The following is a 15,330-nucleotide window of genomic DNA, read 5'->3' as shown; positions in this document are numbered from 1 at the left end:
GTTTCCAGATTACACTGAATATCACCAACTAAACGGTCATCGTATTATTCATACAGTTGCAGCAATTCTCCAAACTTTTCAGTTTCCAGATTACACTGAATATCACCAACTAAACGGTCATCGTATTATTCATACAGTTGCAGCAATTCTCCAAACTTTTCAGTTTCCAGATTACACTGAATATCACCAACTAAACCGATCACATTTCTAATTTTATATTAACACGAGAACTTGTCCATAAGTGTTCACCAAACACAACTAACGGAATTCCATTGCTCTAGCTATTTTTCAAAGTGTTGTGAAGTGCTATACAAATGTACATTCCGACACTTACGTACTCTCTACTGAATTCTAGTTTCAGGATCAAATGGGTATAAAAATCCGTTCTTAATATTCAGTCCGTCTTTAAATTTCACTTTCTTACCTATCGAGAATGTTGGTCATTTTTACGGATTTTCTAGTCAAACTGAACCTCGTATTACCACGTTATCTTATTTTCACTTTCAGGGTTATGATCTCTCTTTGTAAACGATTTCCTCATACCAGAGGCTTAGCGGTAAGCTTGAGATTTTAACGTTAAAATTCTGCGTACGATCTTTGCAGTAGGCACAGCAGAGGCAGTCCTGGTTAAAAAAAAAAAGCAATAATAAGAACTGTATGGTATTAAGATCTCAATACTTTACTCGCAAATATTTTCCAGAAACCTCAACAATTCTAAGTAATTTACAAAATTATTTGTATTAGTTCGAGTTATCATGAATACTACAACTTTTATTGAAAAAGGAGGATAACAGCAAACCCGAAACGTTCTTCAATATAAGAATATGCTTCTAAATCTGATTTTTCTCTCTATATGTAATTTCCCGTTAGCAGCATATTCTTACCACAGACAACTTTAAACTGTGTACTGTACTAAGTTATCAAGAATTACTAAAATAACGCCCATCCCCAGAAGATGAAATTTACATGATACAGCGTATCTCGCTCAATTTCGATATAATAAAATCTTCATATGATATTTCAAATTTCATAAGACCTATATTTATTTAAACGTGATGTACATGTGAAAGCTTTCTGCTTCTACCTTCCAAAAGCACTCTCGCAAACTTTTTATACGCCACGGTTCAACGTCATGAAAAATATTATTTTTCAGCTGTTGTTAAACAACCAAACACAAAAATACAAAAAGTTTCCTTGGAGAGTACAACTTTGTTTCCATGAACGGTTATTTTGCTGGAAACTTAATCAACAACTCTTTTAGCAGATATTAATGATAGTAGTAAAGTCGGTGATTCTGGTAAATATGATGTGAAAATTCACAGAAATACGTCAGTGTATTGTTTCAAAATTTTAAAAAACGTCACTAGCTCGGTTTTCAATTGCTCATCTCTTATTCATCACAGCTGTAATCACATTGAATAAATATATTAATTAACCAGCTATAAGCTCCTTATGGTTGACTTTATGGCGGCTAAAATTCACAAAGACTTCGAAATGAGCAAATTCAAAACTATACTTTAAGAAAAACAAACAAACGACGAATTCACTGGATTTTGTTTTTCACCGAATTTGATAGTGTAAGTTTGAGAAAATCGATGCTTGTTCACAAACGTTTACTTTATTAATTTTTTAACTAATGATTTTTTTAGAAGATAAAACTAATCTGCTTAATGATATCAACATGTTACGGAATAGATAGTTACAGTCGTCGTGCCCAAGATGGCCGACGTGACCCAAAATCACTGCATAACAACAAATGTGACTACATTCTTTTCAGTTTACTATTTTAGAAATGGTATTTTAAATACTGCTGTTCAGATGACGGACAAAAAATACGATATTCTCGATCACGATTTTAATGTCCTGTAACATGTGATTATATCGAATACAAATAGCGTCAACTTCAGTTGGACTTATTGGACCTGGCTTTGAGCCAGGTAGATGAGTAATCCGAATACATTACTGTGTATATATAACAAACAATGCATCTCGGCCAGAATTTCCGTCAAATATTTTTTGCACCCATGTACAGTTGCTCCGATTTTTAGAAAGCACTGTTAATTTAAACATCTACATATAATAGTATATATAAATTCATATACACAGTACATCTTAACATGATAATTTGTGTGTGTATCTACTCTCATACAATTTAATGGACATATACATATAGTACAAAAAAGGCTGTCCACGTGCCTGGATTTTTTAACAACAATCAATTTAATTAGAATATTAAAAAAAAGAAGATATTTAAACAATCTTAATTCAAGTAATGTGGTTTCTTTAACGATAAAAAAAAACAAGCAATAAAGTTATTTACCGAACGACAAAAAACAGTCATTACATCACTGCTTGATTTATGAAAATCTATAAGGTAACACATTTTCACCTTAGGAACCAGTGATTTAGGCCGTGAATAAAAAGCCCACGACGTTAAAAAAAACGTACAAATTGGACCGTTAAATACATCTATACACAAACATAAAAAAAAACCTTTTTGGTTCGTTAAAAAAATTAATTTTGTCCAATAAATTTAAAAAATGTTGTATGACTTGCTAGCCCTGGTATATTAGATAATTTGGCTAGTACTAGAGTAGAGGTTTCTTAAGACTTACGAGCCAAGTCCAAAGAGAAAGGTTAACATAATTCATCACCATCAACAACAAAAAATGCCTGAACGTTTAACTACAACGTTTATGAATTAATTTGTTATAATATCAAATATACTTATAGGCTACACTGTACCATGGCTAGAAGATAAACATGTATCGTCGTTAATTTTCTACGCGAACACGACCTTCTGGCTAGTAACAGTGCCTTTAACGCAAAACCATGCATTGACTACGTAGACACAAAAAAATCGAAAGGCATACCTCGATTGGGGGTTGAACATACGTGACAACTAATTCTTACATATATAGTTTCACAGTAGATGTTAGGTTCCACAAAACTAGCTTTTCGCCTGAACCTAAACACCTAGGGAGTCTGGAAGGCCCAAATCAACAACGGCGCAAGCATGTTTAGTGAGTACACAGAGAGAGAGAGAGAGAAAAGGGGGTGGTGGTGGTATTGATGGACCGGAAGCGTTCTCTTTTAGTCTACTCACACTAACCTTTTCAGTGTTTGCCATATGGCTTCTAATTCACACAGAACTAACGAATCAACTAAGCCACAACATATCGTTTCACATTCTGAAAAAATTCAACGATTTTCAGCCCTATTGGTCACGCTTGTTTTAAATTATTTCTCTATGTTTTCACGAATTGTTAACAACAAATATGGAACTGCAGTAAGAAGGTAAATATGTGACAAAAACACCAACCTACTCTCGACTCTTCACACCGTAAACTCTACGGTAGGGAGTATCGTAATACGGTTTAAACTAGTCCACCAATACGACAAACAATACAGCCGCAACGCTTCTACCGTAGTTATTTCAAGGCGTCGATTCTAAAACTCCACGTGCCATGCGAACACTGCGCCAGAAGAAAAATGTTCATGGAGCCTCTGCTCACGTGACAAAGACATGAACCTTTACATAGATAGGTCGTGGTACTTGGACAAGAGAATACATCATTATGATGTCGTCAAAGTCGTGCGTTGCTATAGCAACCGTGACGACTCTCACCTGAACATCTGATTATTCTACTCATCTCAAAATGCGACGTAAGCAACAAGATTTTCTTTGCAAGGCCTTCCTGTAGGCTATAAGCACAAGTGCAGTCTAGGCTGGCATAAGAAACTCATTACATACAGTACTGTTTAAGGTTGAAACTATTACTGCTGATCCTTCACTTAAATATTAACATTTTACCGCTACTAAAAATGTCAACCGTATCCCCCTTCTTCAGTTTCTTGATATAACTATATCTTTATTTCAAAAATGCCCGATTTCTTAAACGCACACTGACAATAGACAATGAAACAATAGGTTATTAACTTTTTGAAGAGGGAAACAATTCTAACTTAATTTCACGTTGTTTTTATAAAAATACACAACTTGAAAGTATACTAGTCAGCATTAAAAGTTTCATTAATAAAAATTACCATTTACACTACCAAGAAATATAAACAAAATTAATTATACAAAATACTCGGTAAAAAAAAGAAGAAAAAAAAAGAGGAAACTACACATTATACAAAGGAAACAATCAGACGACTGTTGTACTAAATATGTTTCATTTTCGGTACAACTGCTAATTCGATTTTTTTATAATTAATAAAATTCGAGTATTCCCCTAATCATTCCTGGTGCTTAACAGACTAAACGACATGACACTCCTGTCTGCACTGGCATATCGCGTCTTTTTATACGAGGGCTGCACACCCTGTGATAACGTCTAATGTAATTGGCTCCAGTTTGACGTGCCTACAAGAATACAACCAATCAACGACACCACCTCTAGATTTTATTTATTTTTTTTTTACAACAACGCGCCACTTTCCAAAGCGTTTCTGCCACGTGGTCGAAAGCACTGCACTTGTAGAACAAACACAAACTGTATTTACAGTTGCATTATTTCAAAAATGTCCGATTTCTTAAACGCACACCTATAAAATACAATATACAACGAAACAATAAGTTAACTTATTGGAGAGTGGAAAACAATTCTAACTTATTTTCACGTTGTTTTTTTTATGAAAATACATAACTTGAAAGTATACTAGTCTTGATTTTGAATCATATTAAGCAAATAAACTATCTTCAAACTACGTACAGCATTAAAAGTTTAATTATTACCTAGATGGATATAAATATATGTATTGTGTATGTGTGTACGAATGAGTGCATACAACACACACACAATGTTTTTTGACTCACACCTACTGTATGTGCAAGTTCAGTGATAAAATTGTTCTTAAATGTAGCTAGATATTACATAATGAAGTTTCTTTACACAGCCTTAATGATGACCTGTTCCATTGATATTTTTTCGATAACTGGACACTGTATACAAGACATAAAATTGTGGAAAGTTGGACATAGTTTCACCCAAAACAATTAAACCCATAATTACTTTTAATATTGTGATTCCATTCCTAGAACCTTGACAACAGTAACATTTAATTTTCAAAGCTGTTGTAAACAAAAAATATATTTCTTCTGTATTTAAGAATAATTATTAAAAAGGGTAAAAGTTTTTTTTTCTTCATAAATTTAAGTAAGTTACACTGAAATAATTTTGGTCTTGATGGATCATAACAGAATCATTATAATGTATAATGCACAACATTAAAAGTTATGATAAAATAACTTAGCTATAATTACCAAACCCATTAATTACCAAGCATGTATCAAACACAAAAAAGATAACACGTAAAAAATTTTTAACTTCTGAAGTTGAATGAAAATATTTGCAAAATAGAGATAAGAAAATGTGATGCCTTTACAGCATGTAGTTCCTAAGATTACACATCTATTTAAGAAGTCAATATTAAAGTACAATATGTTTACAAATTTCACAGATATTAGTAAAAACTTCTTTGATAAGCCTATATTACAAAATAACTATTAGTTTACTACACCACTTCTAACTTCCTTAAAATGGTACTTAAACAAAGTAAACAGATAAAATAAAAATGTTTTCAAATTATCCAAAAAATATTGTACAAGTTTTATTTAATAGCTTTCTTGTAGTTCTTTTATTTATTATCCAATTTTGATTATAATCATCAAGCATATGATCCATGTTATGATCGTACTTGAAATTGGAAAATGACCTTGTTATACACATTGTATTGGTACTTTTTGGTCTAAAATATCTCTATGTTTTAATCTACCAGTAAAATGTGCATGATATGTCACAGTAAGACTGAAATTAATTCAAATAACTTAATTCTTTACTGGCCTAATACAGACTTACAGTAAGTGGACAACAAAATATTGACTATAAAATATTGAGTGAAAAGCCATCTTCTTTGTAACACACAGCAAATAAGATGACTTTTCACTCAGTATTACAGCTCATAAGACCAACTGGGTAACAACGCACATATTGTTTCATTTCAACTGTAGTTGTTCGGGTAACCTTCATTTAGTTTCGTAAATGATTAATATAAAAAATATAATGGGTAGGTTAAAAATGCTGAAATTAGTTATGTGTTATTATATAACTTTCTTAAAGAAATTCACAGGTTTTTGGCAATGCTGTAATAATGGATATCAATAGCAAAAAAGTAATGAATAACTCAACATCATGGCCCTTGTGTGCATGTGACTTATCAGTTCAATATTATAATGCTACATGTAGTATACAGTTGTTTAATAATTTTAAAAACTTGTGTTATTCTTCAGCATTTAAAATTTGGAACAGAATTCATAAACATCTGATATTTCATTATATAATTAACCTTTATAATGTAATCATTAACAGTTATTTCATTTCAAGAAGAAACAACTTTCACCTTTGTTTTATTACTAAGTTAGAAATATTTGTGTGGAAATTTGCCAGGTTGATATTTATTTTGTATTTTTTTGCTAGAAAATATTTTTCACAGTTAAATATTACTTGAGTTTTTTTAAATGTTCCTTTTGATAGGACTGAATAGTTAAATTCCATTTTACTTGCATGATTCTGAATTATTATTAATTATTTGTTTTTATATAGCTAACTTTTACTATGAAATATGAATAGTGAATAGAGATATCAAAAGATGACTGTACTTTTTATGGGTACATATATATTTATAGTATACATTTATCCCAAAATAACAAACTAAAAAGGTCAACATTCACAAACAAATGCAATACGTCTCCCCCCTACCACCCACTTTTATATGATAGAATCCTCAGATATTTCAAGATAGAATGATATTCAAGACTGGATAAGGGAACATACATTAAAAAATATACACTTCAGAGGTATAAACACTTAACATAGCATAAACTTTGTGAGAAAGATATACTGAAGCATACTAACTAGTGACCTTATAATACACATGAGAGTCAGTTTTTGTGTAAATAACTATCTATGATGAAAAACATTAAGGGCAATTTTTGGGTAAATAAGACCCATTCTTCAACACAGTACATGCAATTTCATGCACTGTGTTAATCAAAATACTAAATATATATACACAGAAGCATCATGGAAAGGAGAAGTAAAATAACAACCTCTTGTAACATCAACATATGCAAACAATGTCTCTAGATTCAGAGCTCTCTAATACAAACATTTCAATTTGTATATGTATATATTTATGTTTGACCCTGTAATATCAAAAGAAAGGCAAAAACCCAAAATGTATTCACTTTAGTCTGGGGAGATATGGTAAGGTATCTTTGTACAAAGTCTCTTCTAGACTGGTCAAAAATAGAGAGAAAGAGTAGGCCAAAAAACCCTAATTCAGTTTTTTAACCTATGACCCCTGTAAAATCAAAAGAAAGGCACAAGTCTGTGGGGATTGTCACAAAGTATACCAAGTCTCATTTGAATTGATGAAAATATATGGGAATTATAGACCAAAATAATTTTGTAATGTTTGACCCCAATAATCATTTAGCAGTCTAAATGTAGAAATAAGAAATTTTTTCCCACTGTTTTCACAAATATAATAACAGTAAGCTTTATTTTAGAGTAAATTATCAGCTATATGTATGAAAGAGAATTAAGTAATGGTTTAGAACTATGGAAATATTTGTTAACAGTATAGCCTTTACATTCAAACCATGAACATTTTCTTCATTTTCACTACTTTAATCCCCAAGTTACTTAACACAAACGGTGCAATATATCAGTAATAAAAGACAATTTTAACCTAGTAATGGATGGAATAGGGTTTCAGATAATGCTGTGATGAAAAATATTACCATCTTGTGCCATAAAAATACCAATAAAGCAACAGTTCTACAGTATGTATTGGTTTTAAAACTTTTGACATATAAAAGTCTAGACTAATTAACACAAACTTTTATAATTCATTTTTAAATTGTTATATAACTCATAAGTTTACTGCAAATAATTACATAAGAAAGAAGGATCACTTTAGGTTTATCATGTAAACCAATATTACAGTGCACAATGCATTATCCAGTGCACTGTTTGGTAATGTTAACTGGACTTGCTTCATGAACATCCTAATTTGTATCTGTTTTACATTCAAAAGTAACACCCAAATTCTGAATCTAAGTTCATAGCATTTACAATTATATTCTGAAAACTATTCCTTTCATCTAAAGCTCTAAATTTAAAATGGAATACAAAAAAAATACAAACCTCAAAAGGGACAGAGAGTTAAAACTTTTAAAGTAATACAGTTTTTGCTGTCATTTATCAAAGGAAATACCCTTATGAGTTTACAAACTAGTCAACCACTAAAGAGCAGTATCCATGTGTGTGTGATGTTCAGGATTTTAAATCTTTTCATTTTGACCCATATGGAATTATGTAGATGTGATAATGGTAAGTGGGAATATGTTCATTCAAAAGTATTTGAACTTTACAATTCTGTATTTCAACTATGATTAGTTTTTTTTATTTATGGACAGAAAAGAAACCAAAATTTTCACATTGAAAAAGGAAGTTTGCAAGTATGTTGTGAAGGGAAACTTGAGATATGACATCACATAAAAGTTAAGTGTATTCTCCAAAAGGTCTAGAAACAAACATGAGGTAGCTGTTAATATAGTTCATATGTCTTGAACCTCTCCATCATTATGGAAACTGGTGATACAACTGTGTATTAGAAGCCATGTCTGTCACTGGATGCATCAGACCATTTAGCACAAATAACTGGACTCAAGCATCACTAACTGCATTGAGATTATAAAACAGTAAAAGTGACAAAAATGATTCCAAGGAGGAGGGCAAGAAAATAAAAGAAACAGTAAAAAGTGCTTAGTGGAGAGGCTGAACTTGGCACATTTAGGATAGCATAATGTAATGTAAATAGTCCAACAGGATTCTATTGGGCTTCTCAGCTAAGAAATAACATCTCTATACATGACAGGTGGGAATACACACACACATTGGTCATTTATAGCTCTTTTTATGTCATGATGCTTGTTGGTTTTAAAGGATAAAACTATCTGGCTGAAGTAACACTTTGCTCCCAGTATGAAAATATATCAGAACCAGAGGCCACATCAATATAAAATTGTGTTTGTGTATATGTTATGCAAAAACCTGTAAACTGTGTGTACCTTTTAACTTGTTTTATTTATTTTTCACTTGACAAGGTTTTGAATGCAAGAAAGTTCCTCAGAGATGACACATCTTTCAACAACTATGGAGGGAAGTTTTAGATGTAGTGTACTGATTTTACAACAGTGCTAATAACACATTCAAAGAAGGAGCAGCATTGTGCCATTATTTTTGGCAAAGGAAGTTCATGCCTCGGTGTCATGTCTGACCAAACTATGAGGAATCCTACTGACTATTTGCCATGGCCATTGCTGATGTCTAACCAGAATTTTTAGAGCTTGCTTCAATTGCTGTGGTTATGCCAGTTTAGATTTTCCTTGTGATCATGGTTTTTCTGCCTCAAAACTGCAGAGCTTTGTCTCACAGTTGGCTACATGGGTAAACTGAAAAACTACCATTAGAAAAACCTAGTCAATTAGATAAGGACCATCAAAAACTGTAGTAAGCTTCCTAGTCCAAAACTGGATATAGTGTAAATAAATAAGGTTACGTAAGCAGTTTTTTTTTAATATCCATCTTTCTCTAAAATTATTAATCAGCGTGTATGCACAATCTTTTAGCATGAATAACATTTTGATTACCCATACATTCATGATACCAATTTTTTACAACTCTAACATACCCTCTGAGAACCAACACAAAGTTAAGAATCCTTTATCTTTCCAACCTTAATAGGAATGATTAATGTACCCTAAATTTAAAGCTTTCAAACTTACTGTAAAACAACCAACAGCTGACTTGTGGAACCTAGAAGTACAAAGCTAGCAATGTGGTAAAATATAAATAAAATCTAGGGTGTTATACACCTACCCATTTGTATACTAGATTTTAAACTTGAAATTCTAAGAAACTAACAAAAAGTCAACTCCATGAGAACTGGCACAGAAAAGTGGACAACGATTACAAAATGTAGTTACTTGTGGTTGTAAAAAATGGAATATGCTTTCATGATCACCTCTAAGAAAATCAATCTAAGTCTGTTTAATGAGTATCCTATTAAAAATTATTCATTAAATCGATTAATTGCTTGAAATAGAATTTACAAAAGAGTTTAATAGGTGATGGAATTGCAATATACAGGGTATACCAAAATTAGCCACTAAGAATAAAATGCCACGAAACAAAAGTTATGATTACAAAAGGAAATCATCTCCAAACAAAACACAGGTTATTTTTCATTCAACTTAAAAAATTATGGTAGGGGAGGAGACAAGGAACTCTGAAGAAGAAATTACACACAAACATTTACATACCAGTTGGAGAATGTTCCATATAAAAATCTAGCTCTACAGTGATAGGAGCCATTAAATAAAGAACTTAATGAAAAATAAGTAGAACATTTATAGTGTTTCAAAAATAAGGATAATCTGAGCAAGGTATTCTGGGTAGACATATATTGATCTCAGGTTAAGTTGGCAGCTAGCTAGGAAAACTACTGAGGTAGAACTCCCACAGAAGCATCATGGAAAGGAGAAGTAAAATCACAACTATGCAGGAGAGGGAATGAGTTACAAATTCATACATAAAAGAAAACTTTAAAGTGAAGAAGATGTATATATTACAGAAAAATAAGACGTAGTGTACTTGAAACAAGTAGAAAGAGCAGCAGATTTGAGTAGTCATCCAAACCCATCAGTTGAAAAAGACTAAATCTTATAATGAAATATTTAATAACACCCAAGACTATCAATCTTAAATCTGTATGAAACAGTAATCACAATTTCATTATAAAATCTTACAAGAATCTTTACAGAGCTTAGACTAGTCATCATCAAAATATTTTAAGATGTAAATCAGAATCCTAAAAGACTTGCATGAATCTCTCTTAATCAAGATCCCTTTAAAACTAAACAAAAAAAAATCATAATATTTTAAAGAATATTTGTATATTATTAAGAGTAAGAGTCCCTAAAAGCATTCACTCTCTTGATAAAAGTTTATTTTTTCTTTATTCCTTAGATACTGTATTGCCCCAAATTAATGTCCCCTCCAGTGTTTGTATAAAGCTTACCTTATGTGGCAGCAATAGTAATCAACATATAATCCTCTACTGTAATCTACTTTATTACTGTAATTTTGACAGCAATAGTAATCAACATATAATTTACTTTTATTGCCATAATTCTGATTTGAAAAAAAAAGAAGAAAAACAAACACACACTTATTACCATTGAAATCAACAAATCAAATGTGAAAAATAGAATCTGGAACTGCACAAATATTATAATTAGCACCCTCCCCTGCAGTTTGTAATGCCCCCCAGGGGCATTAATTAGGGGCCATATGGTATTTAAAATTTGTTTTAAATGATTAGGCATGTTTGAGCTTCACACTACTTAAATATTTCACAAAGTGACATAAGTGCACATTTCTTATATTGAAATGGTAAGTTTGAAATATGTTCATCCTTGCTTAAAGCTTCAACACCAACACAAAGAAACAAATGTAACATGTACTTACACTTCACATTTCTAATGTGATATTACTGATAATATAAAATTCTTAAAAGAAACTTGAAGTGCTGATACCTCTATAACAACACTTACAACAACTTCAGAAAAATTTCACAAATAATATGCACTTGTGCTACAGCATTCATTTCATTACTACATTCACCATGGAAGAACTGATGCCAACCAGGATTGTTTCCACTAATACAGTGCAACCGTGGAATATTCTAGTGCCAAAAAACTAAAATTCCTAAAACACCAACCGCATGAGAATATATTGGATTTATCACTGAAAATATCATTAATAGCAAGCATACCCAAGTGTTGAAACACTGATTTTTAATCATTATAAGTAATATTGTTAGAACATTGTATTTAATTAGCTATGCTCATTATTAGGTATATATATATATATTTTTAGTTCTGATCTATTTAGGTAGCATGACGTGATCAGAAGTTGATATTAAATATCAACAGATTACTTACAAAATGTGATTTAATTGTTAATAGATATGAAGAATATTACAATCTGAATGATAAGTCTTCTTAATATCAAGTGGAAAATAAAATACTTATGAATTTACTTCACAGACAAAAATTATCAAACAGGTTATGATAGAAGTCAATATATACATATCATGTTAAGTATTAAATGTAACTAGAGCTGGAAAATTTAATCAGAAACAATTATGTCAATTTGTGTCACTTAAACTAATCGATTAATCATTAGTGGTTTTAATTATTTTAACAATTGAGTAATCTAAATTACGACAAATCATTTTTCATGAAAATAATCAAATAAGTGAAATATTTATACTAAATAAGTAGAAAAATGCAAAGGTGATAAAATAAAATAAGTTAGACTTTTAGAGAGAGAAAAAAAAGGCTTGTTTCTAGCTTGAAAAAGAGCATTTGTTCGAAACATCGCCAAGTTAATAAATTATTACCATAATTTTAAAATGGGATTTTTTTTCTCTAAAAGTCTAAAATACCTGCATTATATTTGTTTGTTGTTAAGCTCAAAGCTACACAATAAGCTATCTGGGATCTGTTCAACTTTAGCCTCATAAGTAAATATTTTTACTCCAAGTTTGTTTGAGAGGGTTTTGGGTTCGATTTCCATTACCATGAAACTTATTCACTTTGGCTCTGTTATGGCAAAGCTGCTAAGATTATATGTCTCTGTCAATCATTTTGAGCTTCTGACTAGAAGGAAAGCAACTGGCTGACAACAGCTGTGGCCAATTTTTTCTTTTGGAACTGTTGACAAAGGGAAGTGATTTTGCTAGCAGTACCTATCACCAATTTTTTTTTAATTTTCTTTTTGAACTGCTGATTAGAGGAAGAGCAACTTACTGGCAGCACCCACTGCCAAACCCTTTTCTTCTTGAACTGCTGACTTGATGGAAGGCAAGTGGCTGGCAGCATCTGCCACCAACTGCTAGCAGGAACCATGGTTTTAAAAACACTGTACTAATAGATAGGGCCATCAATTAATTGATTAGAAAATACCACTAATCACCCAGCTCTATATAACATAATGCAGTATAACAGGCTTTAATCAACTTATACTCACATGTTGCTCTACTGATACCTGGGATACATGTTTGTTTCTTAAGATATTTTCTTACTGTGATATCTATATTCAAATGTGTTTGAGTCAAATCAATAATTTTCATTCTTTGCACAAGAAACTACTATCACCTGAAGATTTCCATTTCTCAAACATTACATTCTGAGGTACATACTTGTCATATAAATTCAAAGGATTGTAAAATGTTTTTTTTTAGATTACACAATGTGTAAAGGCCATGTAATCTCTTTAAAAATTAAAGAATGTTAATGGCTGGTCTAAGGTAAGAAGTTTTTAAATATAAGTATAACTTATACAATATCTTATAAAAGAAAAATATCAAAGTATTAATTGTTTGTCTCTCAGATATTGTTATTCAAGTTCATTTGAAGAAAGTGTAATGAAATGATCATGAGAAGTAAAATTATCTCACTTGAATTATTATTATTACTATTTATTACAATCTTAATCAGGTATGATAGTGATACACTTAAAAGTATAATTATTATTTACAATACACAACAAGCAACGAAGAATGAAAAAAATAGCTTTTTATACTGAAAAATATTTCAATAATTCATGTACACCTTTGTCACAAAATGAACCATTACATAACTTTACTACACTGGAAGGAGTAACCATAACTTAAGAGCATAAAATTATGAAAAATGTGTATATGCATAATATCATCAGGTTGTTAGAGCAACAAAAATCTTTCTTTTAAATAATACATTTTTATCAATATTGATTTTTTGCTTCTTTCCTTCTTATATAGGAAAATACATTTAATAATTCCTAAGAAATGTTATTATAGTCAAATAAATATTCATTTGTTAAACATATCTACCTATAAGGTTGGAAAATAATTCAAAATATGTAAAAAACAAACACAAGTAACAAAAGTCTGCAACTTCTACGAGAATAAGGGAAAATATACAGTGTATGAAAACAACAAAATTTGGTAATACCCGGCTGAAAAAAATAAATACAAAAAAGAAACTACAGATTAACCCATGTTGTACTGATAGGAAAACATATGCACAGTAGTCAGCTGAAATGCGGACCACCTTGCGAGGCATACAAAAATAAAACAGAGGAAAAGATATAAAAGAAAAAATTATTATTTTTTTAAGATTTGTTTACAAAATGTTACAAAAGGGTTACCTGCATGTAGCTATTCCAAATTCTAACCTTATAGACTAGAGTGAAAGCAGTTATTCAACAGTAGCCACAGCTTAGCTGGCTAAATAGTGAAATTATAATGCAAATCTTATAGTACACCAACAAACCCAAAGAACAAAATGTGCATTTTTTGTTCAGCAATGGAACATGAACCATAATCACTTGGATTTACAATGTAGCCACATTAATCACTAGGCCATGTTGAACCATTTTCTGTAGCAACTGCAAGAAAGTGAAATAGCATGTTTCAAGAAGAAATTTAATGGTCTTGAAAAACTTTACACTGTGAAACTTGCATGTTAATGAAATATATAGGTATAAGTTCCTAAAAGCAAAAAGATGTTGATAAGATTTCTTAGCCAGGAAATTTGTTTCTCAGTTGAAAGGGACAGTTTATGATCATGATCGTCTTAAACTTCAATGAAGTAGGTCTACATCGAAATGAATAAAAACCCTATAACCCGATAGCTTTCGAAAGGTGGACCTTTCTTCTTCAGGGGTAAACTGGGAATGGTGGTGTAACCGAATGAGTGATATGTATAAAGAGATTTTAGTGACGTCACGAAGGTAATCCAGTTTTCTAAGAATCGTTTAGTCTATTTCTCTAGGTACTGTTGTAAGCATCTCATTTCCGGTACGGTGTAGCCAATGGCAAGAGTGTATGTGAAAAGGTGATAGGGATATTTTACTTTAGAAATGACTAAATATATGTATATTTAAAATTATACTTAAGTGTTTAAGTAAAATAAAGGTGACACCTGGAAACTGATTGAAAAACATGTTATGCTAATCAATTTATAACAAAAACAGGTATGAAAATTTATCTTAAATAAATAGTAAATTTTAGGAAATTTGGCATTCATATTACATAAAAAAATAAGCAAAGAATAAAAATGATTTTTCTAACAGAGATGAAACCAATGAACGGAGATCACTGATTTCAGGATCTAGATTAATTCTGAAAGGTTGAACTAGTGTTTAG

The 15,330-nt window shown here is 31.1% G+C and overlaps 1 protein-coding gene across 11 annotated transcripts in view; it reads right to left on the bottom strand.

Moving 5' to 3' along the window:
- The window catches only part of LOC106463306 (serine/threonine-protein kinase tousled-like 2), an 81,402-nt gene that overhangs the window by 59,972 nt on the left and 6,100 nt on the right, over positions 1-15,330 (bottom strand). For 2 of the 11 annotated variants that reach the window (XM_022390771.1, XM_022390779.1), the window contains exon 1: positions 3,323-3,466. The exons of 6 other annotated variants lie outside the window; for them this stretch is intronic. The gene's annotated coding sequence lies outside the window, so the exon portion shown is untranslated. Of the gene's footprint in view, positions 1-2,873; positions 3,467-15,330 lie in introns of those variants that run through there. 3 more of the 11 variants (XM_022390778.1, XM_022390774.1, XM_022390772.1) reach the window with 3 other exon arrangements.

Source organism: Limulus polyphemus, unplaced genomic scaffold (genome assembly GCF_000517525.1).
Source record: "Limulus polyphemus unplaced genomic scaffold, Limulus_polyphemus-2.1.2 Scaffold1373, whole genome shotgun sequence".
In the NCBI taxonomy this organism is placed as follows: domain Eukaryota; kingdom Metazoa; phylum Arthropoda; class Merostomata; order Xiphosura; family Limulidae; genus Limulus; species Limulus polyphemus.
This window is presented reverse-complemented; position numbering and strand designations above follow the sequence as displayed.